The sequence below is a fragment of the Lissotriton vulgaris genome, chromosome 1_1 (assembly GCF_964263255.1).
Source record: "Lissotriton vulgaris chromosome 1_1, aLisVul1.2, whole genome shotgun sequence".
NCBI lineage: Eukaryota > Metazoa > Chordata > Amphibia > Caudata > Salamandridae > Lissotriton > Lissotriton vulgaris.
This window is the reverse complement of record NC_141685.1, coordinates 2,127,963,882-2,127,979,506: the sequence shown is the minus strand read 5'-3', so window position 1 is coordinate 2,127,979,506 and position 15,625 is coordinate 2,127,963,882.

The window sequence follows — 15,625 nt, the reverse complement described above, 5'->3', positions numbered from 1 at the left end:
ACAAGCGTAGGGTGTGCTTTGTGATGTTCCTTCTTTCCCCTTTAAGTTATGTCATTCTCCTTTGCATTCTAGTTCTGAGAATGTACCTGTTAACATCTGTTATTGAGAAGGAATCTCTCGCAATTTTCTGGGCATTGAGAAAGTTTAGAAATTTGGTTTGGGGAACCAAAGTGTGTGTATTATCTGATCATAAGCCTTTGAGAGAGGTCTTTTCAAAGAAGGGTCTTGATGCCATTTCCTCAAGAATCAGGAAGTGGATTGTTTCTTTGCAGGAATTTGAGTTTGAAGGAGAGTATATTCCTGGAATTGCTAACAGGTCGGCTGATTGTTTATCTAGATTGGTTGACAGTGAGAATGCTGATCTTGATGATTTTTGTGAACTTGATGAGTGTACCAATGTGTGTGAAATAACTGATGGTGCAATTGATGAAACTGAATGGAGGTTGGAGTTGGGAAAAGATGAAGAGATTTCTCAAGTTATACTGTCTTTAATGAATAAATCTCGTCTGTCTAAACCTTGGTCTTTAGTTTCAGATGAACTCTCTGTATATGATGGTCTGTTGACTCGTGGTACTAAACTTGTTCCTCCCTCCTCTCTTAGAAATAAGTTGTTAGCTCATGCCCATTGTGGTCATTTGGGTATCGTAAAAACCAAAGAGTTTCTACGTATGCAATTTTGGTGGCCAGGTATGGATCTTGAAATTGAAAGAATGGTTAGAGAATGTCCTGAGTGTTGTTCTAGTGATAAAATCCTGAAGACTAGACAAATGCCAATGGTTAAGAGGGCCTTACCTGGTCATCCTTGGGATGAGGTGGCTATTGACATTGTGGGTCCTTTAACTGGTATTGCCGATACTCCTTATCTCATCGTTTTAATTGATCTTTACTCGAGGTGGATTGAAGTTTCTGCTGTCAGAGAAATTACCTCTGATTCCATCATTAAGTTCTTGGAACCTCTGTTTTGTAAAGAAGGTTTTCCAAATAGTCTTCTCTCTGACAATGGCCCTCAGTTCTGTTCCTCAGTTTTTGTTGATTTTCTAAAAAAATGTGGGGTTACCCATAAGAAATGTTCTCTATATCACCCAGAGACTAACGGTGCTGTAGAGAGGGTCAATAAAACACTGAAGGAGTCAATTCAACTTGCCCGTGCCTCTGGTTTGAATTGGAAATCCACTCTCCAAGACAGGATAAATACCTATCGCTTTGTCCCTCATTCTTCTACTGGGAGGTCTCCTTTCGAACTATTTAAAGGTAGAATTCCTAATACTTTGTTGTGTCCTGGGTGGATGTGTCTAAACAAAGGTCTAGTGGATAATGACATAGGTGAATGGAGGGCAAGAGAACTGTTTAAGCAGGATGCACGTAAATCATATTTTGACAAAAAGAAAAGTGTAAGTTCTCAGGAGATCAAGGTTGGTGATCTTGTAAAAATAAAGACTCCAGTTGGACGCAAACCGTGGTCCAAATATACCGATGTAAGAGCTGTTATCAAGGTTTTCAGAAATGCTGTAAAGACTGAAGATGGAAGAATCTGGAACAAGAGTCGTGTTGTGCTTGTTAATCCTAATTTATCTGTTGATTCTCCTCGTTGTGATACTGGCTTGTGCAATAATTTCCTTTTTCCTTCCAATTCTCAATCTGACAGGTTATCCTCTCCTCCTACAAGAAGTCAAAGGGTTCGTAGTGCTCCATACCACTTGAAAGATTATGTTTAGCCTGTGTTGTTTTTTTTGCTTATACTGTCTAACTTAGTTTACTTCTCTTTTTGTAAAGAAGGGAGATGTGTGATGTTCCTTCTTTCCCCTGTTATCCCTTCCTTCCCCTTTAAGTTATGTCATTCTCCTTTGCATTCAAGTTCTGAGAATGTACCTGTTAACATGATTCTCTATTTGTCAGTTACCTGTGGCTGTTTATGGATGAGGTTTTATTAAACCCACTCTGCCTTACTGAAACGACTTCTTACTCACTTTATTATTTAATTGAACCACATTATATGCTTCTTGTGCATGCATAACTTTTATTTTGCACTTGGGCCATATGCATTTTCATATGCTTATTGTGCTGCTGCTTCTGCCATGATTTTAACGTGAATTTGCATCCACATTTCACCTTTTGTAGTGTGCTTTTTAGTGAATTTCAGGCATTGCAAATTTCGCGCATTTTCTGAAGCACAAATATATATATATATTGTATGTTAGGAACTCTGTCTTGAAGTTTGTAAATCTGTGTCATCTTACAGATATTACCAAAAGATGAATATCATTGATTGCAATTTTTGTTACTTCATGAATTCCTGTATGTATGTTCCAATGCTCCAAAAAATTGTTGATACAGATGTGAAATGAATTATGAGCTAATACAAAGTGATTATGCCGAAGCTAATAAGGCAGAGCAGTCAAATAAAGCGAAAGCTGTCAATTCCACTAGGAAAATGGTGAGTACAAGGACTAGCTCAGCCTGATTGAAACAGCCTTTTGTGCATCTCAGTTAAACTTGCACATGCAAAGGGTCTCACTTGCAAAAGAAAAGGCGCATTTATGACTTCACAACACGAAGACTTACACATGTAAAAAAGAAGTGCTGCTCACATCGCATTTTGGTGTGTGTGAATATGTTTTTTCAAGTGTGGGGAGAGTGCATTCCGGAACGGGAATAGTCTGGAAAGTTTCAGAACCCACTTGCCTGCAGGTTTCTTTAAACACACTTTTCCTCCTTCCTTTTCCCATGCTTCAAACTGCCGGAGGTTTAACACCCCTCAAGGGAAAGAGTAAAGATCTCTTCCCAGGTTCGGATACAGAAAAATACCCCAATGGTGATGCAGGTGAAAGCTTCCCTATATGAGGAAAAAATGTTTATTGAGGATCAATAATGCTGAAATCGTGAAGTTGTACTAAAGTGTAAACGCACTGCACATTTACACCTGCAAAAACAGCTCCACATAGTCGTAAATGTCAACTCAGAAACGTGTTCCACAAGTTCTCTTCGACGGTCGAGTCTTGGAAATCTTTGTGGATTCCAATGTAGGAGTAAAAAACACGAGAGTAACATTCGTGATTCTAGCCCACTGTTGCTACTACTTATGTCTGACTTTTAACTCAACCTGCAAGGGAGTCTGGGAACGCTTATCCCCACGAATTATGGCTTGAGACAAAAATTGTCTGGTTTAACTTGTCACTCGGTGGCACAGGCGGCACCGGGAGCCCTGCCTAGGACAGAGCAGATCCCTCATTAAATGGGAGGCAGGTGCTTTGAAATAAAAGGCGCCTTTCAGCATCAGCGGCCATGGGCCCGCTCATGCCACCGCTTCTTGGGGCGGCTTTGATCTACCTCGGACCCGAAATCAAAGGGAACAATGCCGTTTGCCTCCAGAGATAAACGGGAACAAAAATAGCTGAGACGCCAAATGGAAGGTTTGAACGCTGGATAAAGGTTGCTAAGCATTGTTTGATGATACAACACATGTAAAAGACAAAAATGGCAACACCATCATCTGAATGGGCGACATACCTCAGCGAGGCATACCAGCACCTGCCAGAAAAGACTGGACGTGGAAGGGAAAGTGGCCTTAGAGCAACAGGGTAGCCGGTGACTCTTGCACAAAAGCCCGATCTATTACCCACTGATAATAAAAAATACCTTGCTTTTGTATAGTGCTGCATACTGCACTACTGCTGATTCAAAGCGCTATATATTACCAACGTGTGCATACCCCGGACTGGAAAGGTGTGTGCTTACTTTATTAATACTGTTCTGTGCTTGGTTCGGCAGAACATATCGTGGTCATGCTGGATTCCAGGGGAGTGAAGAGTTAAGACATAATCGAGATTAAGGTAGGTTTCTTGAGCAAGAGCGTGCACCGTGTACAGGCTTGTATACAAATTAATATGAACATATTGGGGCATGTTTGGAAAGAGTTCTCCAAAGCAGCGCAGCAAGTAAAGTTGCTGTGCTGCGTTGTGTGAATATGAGCGAGCAAAGCTGTGATATCCACTTAGAAGTGCCACAGTTCTGCTCTCTCCCTGCGCGGGTGCACCTGTGGCTGCCATGCACCAATGCAGACAGTGAACCAGTAGCTGCCCGTGGAGGGAGTGCTGTGGGGCGGGGGGGGGGGGGGGCAGTGTGGGGGGTAGTAAACACGGATGAACGGAGGTAAGCAAATAATTAAATAAATAAAGCGAATGTTGTTGCATGCACTGCATCGAAAAATGCGATGCAGCGTGCGCAACAAAATTAGTTGTTTCAATTTGTTTACTTACCTCCGTTCATCCGTATTCAGGTGTTTACTACTCCCCACCCTGCATCTCCCCCGCCCCGCCCCACTGGCCCACAGCACTCCCTCCACGGGCCACTACTGGCAGACACACTTGTGCCAGAGTCCCAGGGTGTCTGTGTTACAGTTGGGCATAGTTTTTGTGCAGAAAGGGGGGGCCTTCCTGCACAAAACAATTATTATTAAGGCATTGTGTGTGCTTAAGAATGCAAAGAGAAAAAAACCTCAGGGAGGGGAAGGATTTTGGTGCATAAATGCATGGGTGCTTGCTTGGGAACTTTCATACACCACACATGGAATGCCCCCTTGCTGCAAAGTATCACAAGGCAAAGCATTGCATTGTTTTGCGTTCCTTTGGGTTTAAATTGGTAGACCTGTCAGCCATTGGGTGGTCTTCCCCCAAACCTTTAGCCTTACTGCTCAATTTTTGCTGATTTTGTTTTGTTGGCCTTACCACTGCTAACCAGGGCTAAAGTGTGTGTGCTCACTCCTTAAAACATGGTAACATTGGGTTACAAGATTACAGGGGTATACAGTTCCTAGTTAGTGCGGATTTGTTTGCTTAGGTCTGTTAAGCTCCACTGAGTCTGAAGGGAGCATTACTCAGTAGGAACCAAATGCCCTCGCACACCTGTCCTATTTCTATCCAACTCTTTTACATATTTACTCAAAATACACCAATCTACTATTTTATCCACACATCAACACTTCACCAAATGTCTTCTAAAAAGATCTCTGGTAAAGAGCCCCCCTAGACGGTGCCCATTGGGTATTCCAGCTCCTTCCCGACATGGAGTAAAAGCACAATGATGAAGCATGACACCTATCCAGGTGTGTGAGGGCATTTGTTCCTGCAGAGTAATGCTCCAGAGACATGTTGTTCTGTAATACACAGTCTGAAATATACAGCGAACTACTTCCCCCTTAAAGCAGCCCCAAGAACTTTTGGAGCCTATACAGGAGATTTTTAGATGGCAAGAAATGGACCACTGAGTAATCGGTTCACAGTTAGGGGGTGTGTCAGATGGTCTTTATGGATACTACAGATATTACAGATGTCATGTCAAGAACGATACATCAGGTACATGCCTACCTTTTCATGCCCTCTCTATTCTACGACTGTATTCATATCTGTACGAAAGGTCCCAGGTTTTCAGGACTTTTAAACAACAGCGGTCAACTAGAACGGGGACCGTACTAGGGACCGCTGTTGTTTAAAAGCATTGATTCCCAAGGTCCCTGGTCAACTTTTTTGGGTTCCCTTATTGCCTTAAAAAACCAGGTTTTCAGGAGACACTGATGGGGTTGATAGTCGAAGACATGTCGAGCAAGAAAAGACAAGGGTGACGTTTATCAAAAGTGCAGAGGATGTTATTGATCATCATCAGATTCTGTACTGTACCCTGACATGAAATCTGATTGAAGGGAACCCAGAAGATTCTTTTCTTGGCTATGATGAATTGTTTGGGAGGAAGCACAGTTCTCAATAATGCTATTGACAAAAGGGAGCTGGTGCCGTAGATTTTAACATTGGTGAGAGCAGTTTAGTTTTTTTTGAGTTGGTGCTTGACATGCCTAGCTGTAATGCAATTTTGTATTACAGCATGTTAAGAAATGAAGTGATTAGAGCAAACAAAAGAGGAAGGCGTACTTGAATACTGTCCTTGTAAATAGCAAGAGGAACAAGTTTATAGTTTATAGTTTACTTTATTGTACAGTTAATTAAATCTCACAATATAAAACGTACATCATTAAAATCGTTGTAAGCTTAAAAACGCGTGTATTATTAAAGGAAAAAAGGTATATAAAACCATATTGAGTTATCGTTCTCGATTACAGTGTCTCTAGCCCACTTGTGAAAATTAAAAGTATGAGTCAATCTTCTCAGCTTGCTTTGGCTTGGCTGGACCTTGGCAGACTATTTCTTGATTGGCGAGTTATTAGATGCTGTTGATCACTGTGCCGTGTAGTTGAGCAAGTCTTGTGGATACAATGTCAAAAAACTTCGTCAGTCTGCAATTTAATTGGACCTCTTCTGGGTTGAAGCATATCATCACGGCTTGCCTGCAGCTTTTTACACCTTTTTGATTCCAAAGTGGTCGAAATAAAGCGCGCCTTATGTCTATCAGGATAGGGCAAATACAGATTATGTGGATTAAATCCTCATTCCCTGATTTGCAAAGACGGCAAAGATGTTCATCTGGCCTCCTTTTCCATGGTGCCAAGTGAGGTAGAATTGGTAGAATTCCAAAGCGCAGGTTTAGAAATGTATCTTTTGTCTTCCGCGTGAGGCCCTTTTTCAGATATTTATGCGGTTTCAGGGAATTATAATCTTTCAGCACGACCCACCCGTGTGCCCTCTTGGCCAGGGTTTCTTTATCTTCGATAGATGATATTAATTTAGTAGCTTTTGTTACCACCTTTTTGAAGCTGTTGTTGTCAGCTGATGACTCCCAAAGGCTGGTTAGGTCCAGATATTCCAAAGAGTTTAAAAGGTATTTCTTAGCGGGTGAGTTTGATCGTATTGACAGTTCTGTCCATAGGTGAGCGTTTAGGGTTCCCCGTTCCGAGCCTTTGATTTTGCGCCAGCATTTTATATAGGCGCCTCTTCTCTCTATCGTTTGTTTTTGGATGCCAAATTCAAGACGTATTTGGGCAGGGGAGACATAGTTTGGCAGACGGAAGATTGCCCTGTATGCTCTGCTGATTATTTTGTCTAGGGCATTAGCGTCCTTCCCTTGCATGGGTTCGCTACCGTATGTGAGCATAGTAAATAGCAAGAGGAACAAGAACATTAAAGTGTGAAGATTGTTTTGTATCTGAGACCGCATGGTGATGGCTTTTAGTCAATATGGCAGAAAACGAACTCCAAAGAGAGACTGGTTTAGTGGAGAAGTTAAAGTATAAACAGTAATAGGCGTGCTCTAGCCACCCATGACGATGGCTGCCTGAGTCTCAGGGGAGTCTCTGAATGCGGGCAGAAGCGTTTTGGCAGTGGCTAGGGGCCCACATCGTGAAGCACCAAAGCAGGCTGACAACTCAGTTGGCCCTGGACTACAAAATGCGGATGCAAGGCGCAACACGGAGAAGACCAGACGGAGCAAGACCGCAGGGCCTTTAGGTGAGACTTAAGCCTCGGCCTTGCGTGGCAGTCCAACCCCACCTTCCAATACCAGGGCACGGCCTCTGCCTGGCTGATTCTGCTCTTCGCGCCCAGCTGGGAGCCTGCCGCAATCCAGCGACTGGCCACAGTGTTATAAACTAAATTGCGGTCCTAACATATGTGCTCTCTTTCAGAGGCACAAAACCTTTGTGCCACAGATACAGGCAGGCCCTTTCACCCAGTTAAGGCCCTTTCAACTAAATTAGCCATCACTTTACAGTAACGAGCAACAGTGGGCTGTCCCTTATGTGACATGTGCTCTGGCTGCAGAAGACAGTCCATCCTAAATACGTCATCTCCATGTCCAACAGTGACTAACCTACGTCACAGCAAATTCTTGGAAACAGGCCCCTTTCTCCAAGAACACAAATTCTTGGAAACAGACCCTTTCTCCAAGAACTCATCTTCGTCTGACCAACTTTACGTCAATCCAAGGCACCTACCCAGTATAAGTATACCTCCCTTTGCCCAAGCAAAGCGTAGGAGACCGAGACTTCCATGGCGACACTCTGCCTGAGACAATGCAACATGCATCATGCCGCAGCTCCAGCTGGCAGAGGTCCATCACCCATCTTTGGATGTCCAGCTCGAGATCAGGATGAAGTCCCACTAAGGTAATGGGGTTAGACTAAATCCTAGGGGGATTCTTGGGTCTCTAAGATCTACACACATGCTAGGTACACTTAGGTACATCTAGTTAGGCATCATAGGGGTATAGGCTTTATCTTAATGTATTCTGTGTTTCATGTATGTGTTCATTACTATTGCAAAATGGTAGAACTATACAATGCCTCTTTATTTAACTGCACTGCTGGCCATAATTCTCTGCTACTGTCCAACAGTTGTCGCAGCACATATAACCAGTACTAGAATAACAACTGTGCAATACATTTTATTGTAAACCCACCCGACTGTTTCTTCTATGTACTTCTCTGAGATGAGTGACTGAATGAAAAGTAGTATATTGTTTCCACGATCCTGAGGGATCAGGGTTTTATGTTATGTGGTTTCCAGAAACTATTCCCTTCTTGTCTTCAAGAAGTTTCTAGTGGCCTCTGAGCTAGATGGTACACAATAGTTAAGTTTAATATACATAATAGGGGCATACTGACCTCAGTCCTATGCCAAGTCTATCGTGTATGTTATTCCAATGCGCAGAACCTATAAGGGAAATAGGAACTACACTACATGGCGCCCACCGTGATTGTGGCACTTATTTAACAGTAGAATCTGAGTAGTTCAGTCATGCTTATTCTCAGAGACCCCTATTCACAAAACGCCAGAGATGTCTGGAGTAGGTAGGCACAAAATTCCGCACAGCTGAGTAGGCAAACTTCCTATGTATTGGCTGTTGGTTAATCCAGCTTGAAGGAAAAAGTTCCCAAACAATTGTGCCTTTTTAAAACCTTATCTGAAAACCCTTTTTTAGGACATTTTGTTTTCACAACGCAATGTCTGCTGAGGCAGCTGCTTCTGTCACTGGGACACAGTTCTTAAACGACAAAGAGGAAGCAAATGCAATATATTTTGCACCCAAAGTCAGGCATACACTCACACAAAAACCCCTCAGACATGGTTTAACAGACCGAGGAGGTACAGTGATAATTATACAGGCACACGAAGATTATCAAACAGATGTGTTCTATTCTTGGGTTACATTCCCAGCAGTAAATGCAACAACTCAGACTTTTCATTCTTACATACATGAAAAAGTCCCAGCGGTCTACACTCCTTTTGAGGAGATTAAGATTCCGCTCACTAACCAGGATCACAATTTCTGGTTTAATGGCGCCCTACAACAAATAAATAAAACCAGGCTCGGTCCACTAGGTAGACCAAGAGCTACATGGCCGACATTAACAGGCTACACACCACATCCTGACATTGATGTAATGCCACAAGATGCACTGCTCTTACAGCGCAAAGAGTTGGTAAAACTCTCACAGGGCCATGATGCAACTCATCATGAGGACACTTGGTGTCCAGCCCACAGTATCTACAAATAATACAGCTCCTACACAGAGCACCGCTACTAAAATCACCCCACAAAACTCACACACAGTAATGGGTGAACAGATTCCTTTCTGGGTAACTCAGAAAATTACCCAGTTAGAAGCAGTATTTCTAAATGCCACACCATCTCAAAGCATATAATGCTAACACTCTGCTTGCCCATAGGGATAACACCACAGTTAGAGGACTGCACCAATTGGGGTACAGTCTTTGCTGCCATATGTACCAGAACTCATGGTATTCCTTCCTTAGCTGTGTTTCCAGATGTCTTACGACAGATACAGAACAAGTATGAAGCTGAACCAGCTCTGACCTTAGGTATGAAATTACTAGCTAATTATGACCAGGTATCAACAATAATACTAGCTAACATTAAAAGGGAAAACGCTTCATTGGCAATCCGCCAACACCTAAGAGAGGTCAGTCTTATAGACCATCCACAAGAACTTCCCAAAATAATTAAAACTGCATATGCTTAACTGGGAAGGGACAGTTTGGGTGGGAAAGCTTTTAAAAACCATAGCTGATGGGCAGTCCTGTGAAGGACACATCTAAGCAGACACCAACTTCTTCTAAAAAGAAGTGGGATAATAATAAAAAAAACAATATTTTTCAGAAAAGATTCTCAGTTCCGAGGTAGGTCTCCTCAACAGGAGCCCTCTGCAAAGAGGTATAACCTTTGGAATAGGGATAATATTGGGAAACATGCAGTGCTTAATTTGTAAAAAACGTAGTGCCGGGGCTCTCGGCATGAGGACACTAGAGCTTGCACCATCCATTGCCCCTGGCAGCACTGACAATGACAACACCAACACACTACTAATCATCACACTCTTAAAAGTGTGACAATTCATACTATAACAGGCCCCCAAAGCTATAAGAATGGATTTGGAGGCAAATACTACTAATTGGAAATTTAAATTTAAATAATGAACAGAAGTTGTTGTAGTCGTACCTAAATTGGCAGACATCATTACCATGTGGCAGACAGTCATAAGCCCCGGCACAAATTAAGCACTGGAAACCTGACAGGTATCAGGATACTGATACACATTCCTACCGATAAACAACATAGGGAGAGAAGGAAAGTCAGAACACAAAGAAGAGCGCAAGCAGTCCAGGGACAAGCACGCTCAGGACTCTTCTAAAACAGAAGACAAGCCACACCTCAATTTAAAAAATAAAAAGAAGAAAGATGCAGGTATCAAAGTTAGACTTGCACAGAATACTAAGGACTCAACTTCTGAACGGGGATTGGGCTCAGACATTGCTAAGACAGTGCGGCAAAAGTGACAATAGCTCGCCAGAACCTGAAGGAATTTCTGGACAGCTAAATTGAATGATTACATAACGGTGGAAACACCAGACAAAAGGGTGAGCGTCCCACACAAGTTTTATGAAATAACACTACGCATGGAGGAGGACAAACACAGGAAAGTAAAAGGTCTCTTTGCGAAGAACCTATAGTCTGGTTTTGACATACTGTTAGCAGAACAAAGTTAGCTGCCAGTATTCGCCAGGGAGCGCCCAAAGAGAGAAAGTATATATTTCCTGCATTTTCCAGCCATGTTCTCGTTCATCTTATACATACATTTGCACAGGAGTGGGCAGTAGCCCAAGCTCCAGCATTGTATAAAAATCACGCTGGATGGGATGAAGGCTCAACCCACCATTTGATCCTGTTAATAGTTTCACAACATGCTCAAAGACAATGTCCTATTAAGCAAGAAGCTAAAAACACAGGTTAGGGAGATCTTAGATAAACTTGAATACCAGGAGATCATTTGAAATGCACTTCACAAATGAACAATCCCTTGCATCACTTATCAAAACCTGCTAATACATTTAGTCTAGTTTTCATTTACAGACACTTGAACACTTGCACAAAGACATATGCTGTCCAACATGCAGATAGTGCTGCATTAATGAATAACATTATGCGGGAGAAAATACAAATCAACACTTGTTGTCTCAAAGGGATGTTTCTGTCAAACTATAGCACCTGAAAACAGGTACCTAACAGCATTTAGTATATTAGAGTCCAAGCGACAATTTTTTGTCATCTCCCCCGTGGGTATAAGAACAGCTCAGGGGTATTTTCTGAAAGAATTACTGAGTTGCTAAAGCACCTTTGTTGAAGAAGTGTTGTCCTATATTTTGTGATATTTATCTAACGGACAACCTTTTGGGGAAACACTTGACCAGGGTGAGCACCATTATTATGGGATTGGCCTCTGGGGGCTACAAATTTAATTTTGAGCAATCAGAAATTGCCCACCTCAGTATTCTATTTTTGGGATATGAGCTTTCAAGTGAAGGCAAAAGCCTGGCAGCTAACCTTTTTAGAAAAGTGTGTGCTGCACCAGCCTCCAAAAACATTAAACAACTTACAATCAGTACTGGGAATCCTAGATTTTGGCAGAACATACATTTTTGATTTCACAGAGAGAGTAAAACCTTTCTATGACATTTTTTCAAACATGACTTTTCATTCAAACACTGGACATAAGAACACACCAATATTCTTTGCTCACTCCAGGAAAATATTATTGCTTCCAAACACATGCACACACGTGTAAACTTGCACCACTTGGTACTCAGTATCATTTTGGGTCAATGTGGGTACACTTATTTTACCTTTTAATAAAGGTGAAACTGTACCATTCACATACGATTCTCATCTGTACACCAACACAGAAATGAGTTTTAATTCAACATAAAAAAATTCTGACAACCATTCAGACTGTAGCAAAAGAAAGAGCACTGGCTCATGGGAAGAGGCATCATTGTCGTCACCCCAGTACCGGGGCTAGCATTCCTAATGCCAAAGCCTTACATCCAGAATGGATAGAAAGAAAGGGCTATCTCTTTTGCTGCATCAGACTTTGAATGCAGATTTGATCCAAGTTTAAAAACACAGGCATTCCTGCAATATGAAAAAGAACACCATCTACCAAATGAAATCTTGCCTGTAGATCAGTATGAATTTTAGAAAATCTACACTGATGGTCTGCCACACCGGCCGCTTTTGTTAAAGATCAGATGCTGGAAGGCAAGTTCCGTCCTCATTGCACCAAAAAACTACCTCTAGGTAATAGCACGGCTTGGTTGGCAGCTTTAAAAGCCCTGATACTTGCACTTGTAAACACGGATCGAGAATTCCCAACACTCATTGTGTTTGATTCCTTTTACTGTGTGCAATGATATAATAAATATTTACACCATTGGGAACAAAATGGGTTTAAAAATGAAACAAGGTGACATAATTAAAATACAAAAATTATAGGAACAGGTAGTGGAGTTGAAAAACGACCTACCAAAAACTCACGTGATTAACACACTGAGTCATCAACGTGATGGTGTGCACGTTGAAGGGAATTCATTGGCCGTTGAAGCCACATGAGGGGCTGTTTACACAGCTTCCATAGCTGCGCACACTCGTCCAACAACGAGAATAGACGGTTAGAATTTGGTGTCTGTAATTGCTTCATGCAAAGGCAGCACAGCAGTGCCTAAGAAATTTCCACTCATAATACTCCTAAAAGTTAGGTGCAAACAACATTCCATATGCTCAGATTCCTGGAGTGGTGGATAGAGTATTTCCAAATATGGATATTAGGCAGGAAATATTCATTTAAAGCACACAAGGGCTTGGGCTCCGCACATTCAGGGGTAATAGCTACTATTTCTTCTTGCAACAGTGCTATTGATGGCTTGGGATCGGAAGTCAGACTATTGGCTTTGTCTTGAACTGCAACATCTGCAAACGAATGCCAGGCTACACCATCACAAGACCCGTAGCAGGTCCCATTGCTAGACAGCATCAGACTGTCCACTTAATCATGTTGTGTAAAGGACCACTGCGGCTTAAAAATATATCTTAGTGGCAGTGGGTCCTTGCTCAAGTTTCCTATAAGTATGGCCTCAACACTTGGCTGACGCTCAAAACTGTTATAAAAAGATTTACGAGTCCATAACAGCAGCTACGCAATCAACGTTACACCCTGACTGTCGCCCCACACTTGGCTCTTGAGCCTACTAAGAGGCCATGGAAGGGATGGACGTAGTATTGCGGTACTCCTCTCCAACGCCATCCTGAGGGAATTAAAGTAGAGGAGAGGAAGAACTGGGGCATAGAGCAATCCTTAACAGCTAGGGTATTAGGCGGGGCATTACTGGGGTCAAACACTTATATGGATTCAGGGGGCAAAATACACTCAGCCAAGAAGCTCTCTAGGAGGTGTCACTCCATTTACAAATGTGGGAACCTGATCATACATGTGAAGGCACAGTGGCGGATGAAAACCATTCTGTATCTATGATCGTTTGGCTGTTTTACAGGAACTAAAGGAAACAAAGAAACAAACAACGATTCAGTCAAAGTGAAACAGGCCGCCACTGGGAAGTCGAGGTAATCACGGCAAGTCCTGTCTGAATCCCAAAAGTCGTGGATCTTGGCAGAGAGAGAAAAAGACCGCGGACACAAATGAATTTGGGCCCTCATACAGAAATACATGAGCCAGTCCTTGAAGTGAAAGGAACAAGAACTGTATTTTTGCCGCATCCTGTCGTGATAAAAGCACCTGATTCATTTCAAATGAAAGAATCAACCAAAACCTATGTGGCCAATACTGAGCAGTAGTCCTCGTGAATTACACAGTAGTAGACGTCCCTCTCACTACTATTCAAGAAATTCAAACTGAAAGGCTCATCAGGTTTGAGAAATCAAATCCATGGAGTGGGGGACTATGCAACAATACAATGGAACCAGTTCTCCTTGAATCAACCTTTCAAATTCAAAATAAAAGTCAAGACAACACTCAAGTTGCTATTTGGCCAAAAACAAATGTGTACACCGACGTTTTTTCAACAAAAACATCAAATTATAAATGCTTCAAAGTTTTTCAACAAAATCATCAATTAATAAAAGCTTTAACGTTTTTTCAACAAAAACATCAAACAATAAATGCTTCAACGTTTTTCAACAAAAGCATCAATTAATAAAACCTTCAAAGTTTTTTCAACAAAAACATCAAATAATAAATGATTCAACATTTTTCAAAAACAGCATCAAATAATAAAAGCTTCAAAGTTTTTCAACAAAAGCATCAAATAATAAAAGATTCAAAGTTTATCAACAAAACATCAAATAATAACTTCAACATCTGAACGTTTTTCAGCAAAGACATCAACTATTAACTTCAACATTTCAACGCTTTTCAACAAAAACAGCAGAAATAACTTCAACTAAATACGATGCCATTTCAACAAATGATCTCTTAGCTACTGGCTATTTCATTAACTGTGATACGTTTTCCATGGCTCCACATGAACAGGAAGCGACAGCCAGCCCAAAAACAAACAACAAACATGCAAGTACAAACTTTTGAACCTTTTCCTTTCCAAAAGATACAGACCTGGCTTCACCATGAGTAGAACTATCAGGTATTTCTGGGTTTATCTTTTTCTGTTCTGGCTTTGCTTAGAACTAGCTTTTAGTATGACTCTTAGTGGATACTTTCTACAACACAGGATCAACATAAAAGTGAAGCAACGTCCATTTTCAATTCAAATGCAAAAGAGATTTATAAATGTATTCGACCTGAACCTAAATGATGTACTTAATCATCCAGTTTTGAATTCTGATTAATGTATTTTAAACTTTCATTCGTTTTTCATTCATTTTATTATTCATTCAGTGATGCCATTACCTTCAGTACATTTTTCTGAAAATTGGGTTACTGATACAGTGAACATTAGGCTGTCTGTTTTAGGAATAATTGCTACATTTTCAGATCCTGAAATGTTAGAGATTTATTCATATTGCAACGCTTTATACCTGTTACCTTCATTAAGGTTATCAACTCCTACAGAATTGAAATGCATCTAGAAATGTGGTTGTTTAAACACCAGTAGGAACATTGCCAAACACTACCAAACACCATTGCACGGGGTGGAATAGTTCACATACATCAACATGGGCAACATTAGATCCTATTTACAAAACAACATCAGAACACAGTTAGGAAAGTATGGGTGGTTTGGCCTTTTGACACAAATACCTGTTACAAAAATGATTCCTGAACATCACCAAGGGAAACAGTATACATAGGCCAGAACTACATTATGTACAGATAACATCCAGAGGTAGTAACATTCTACAGTATAGGTAAGTTTTG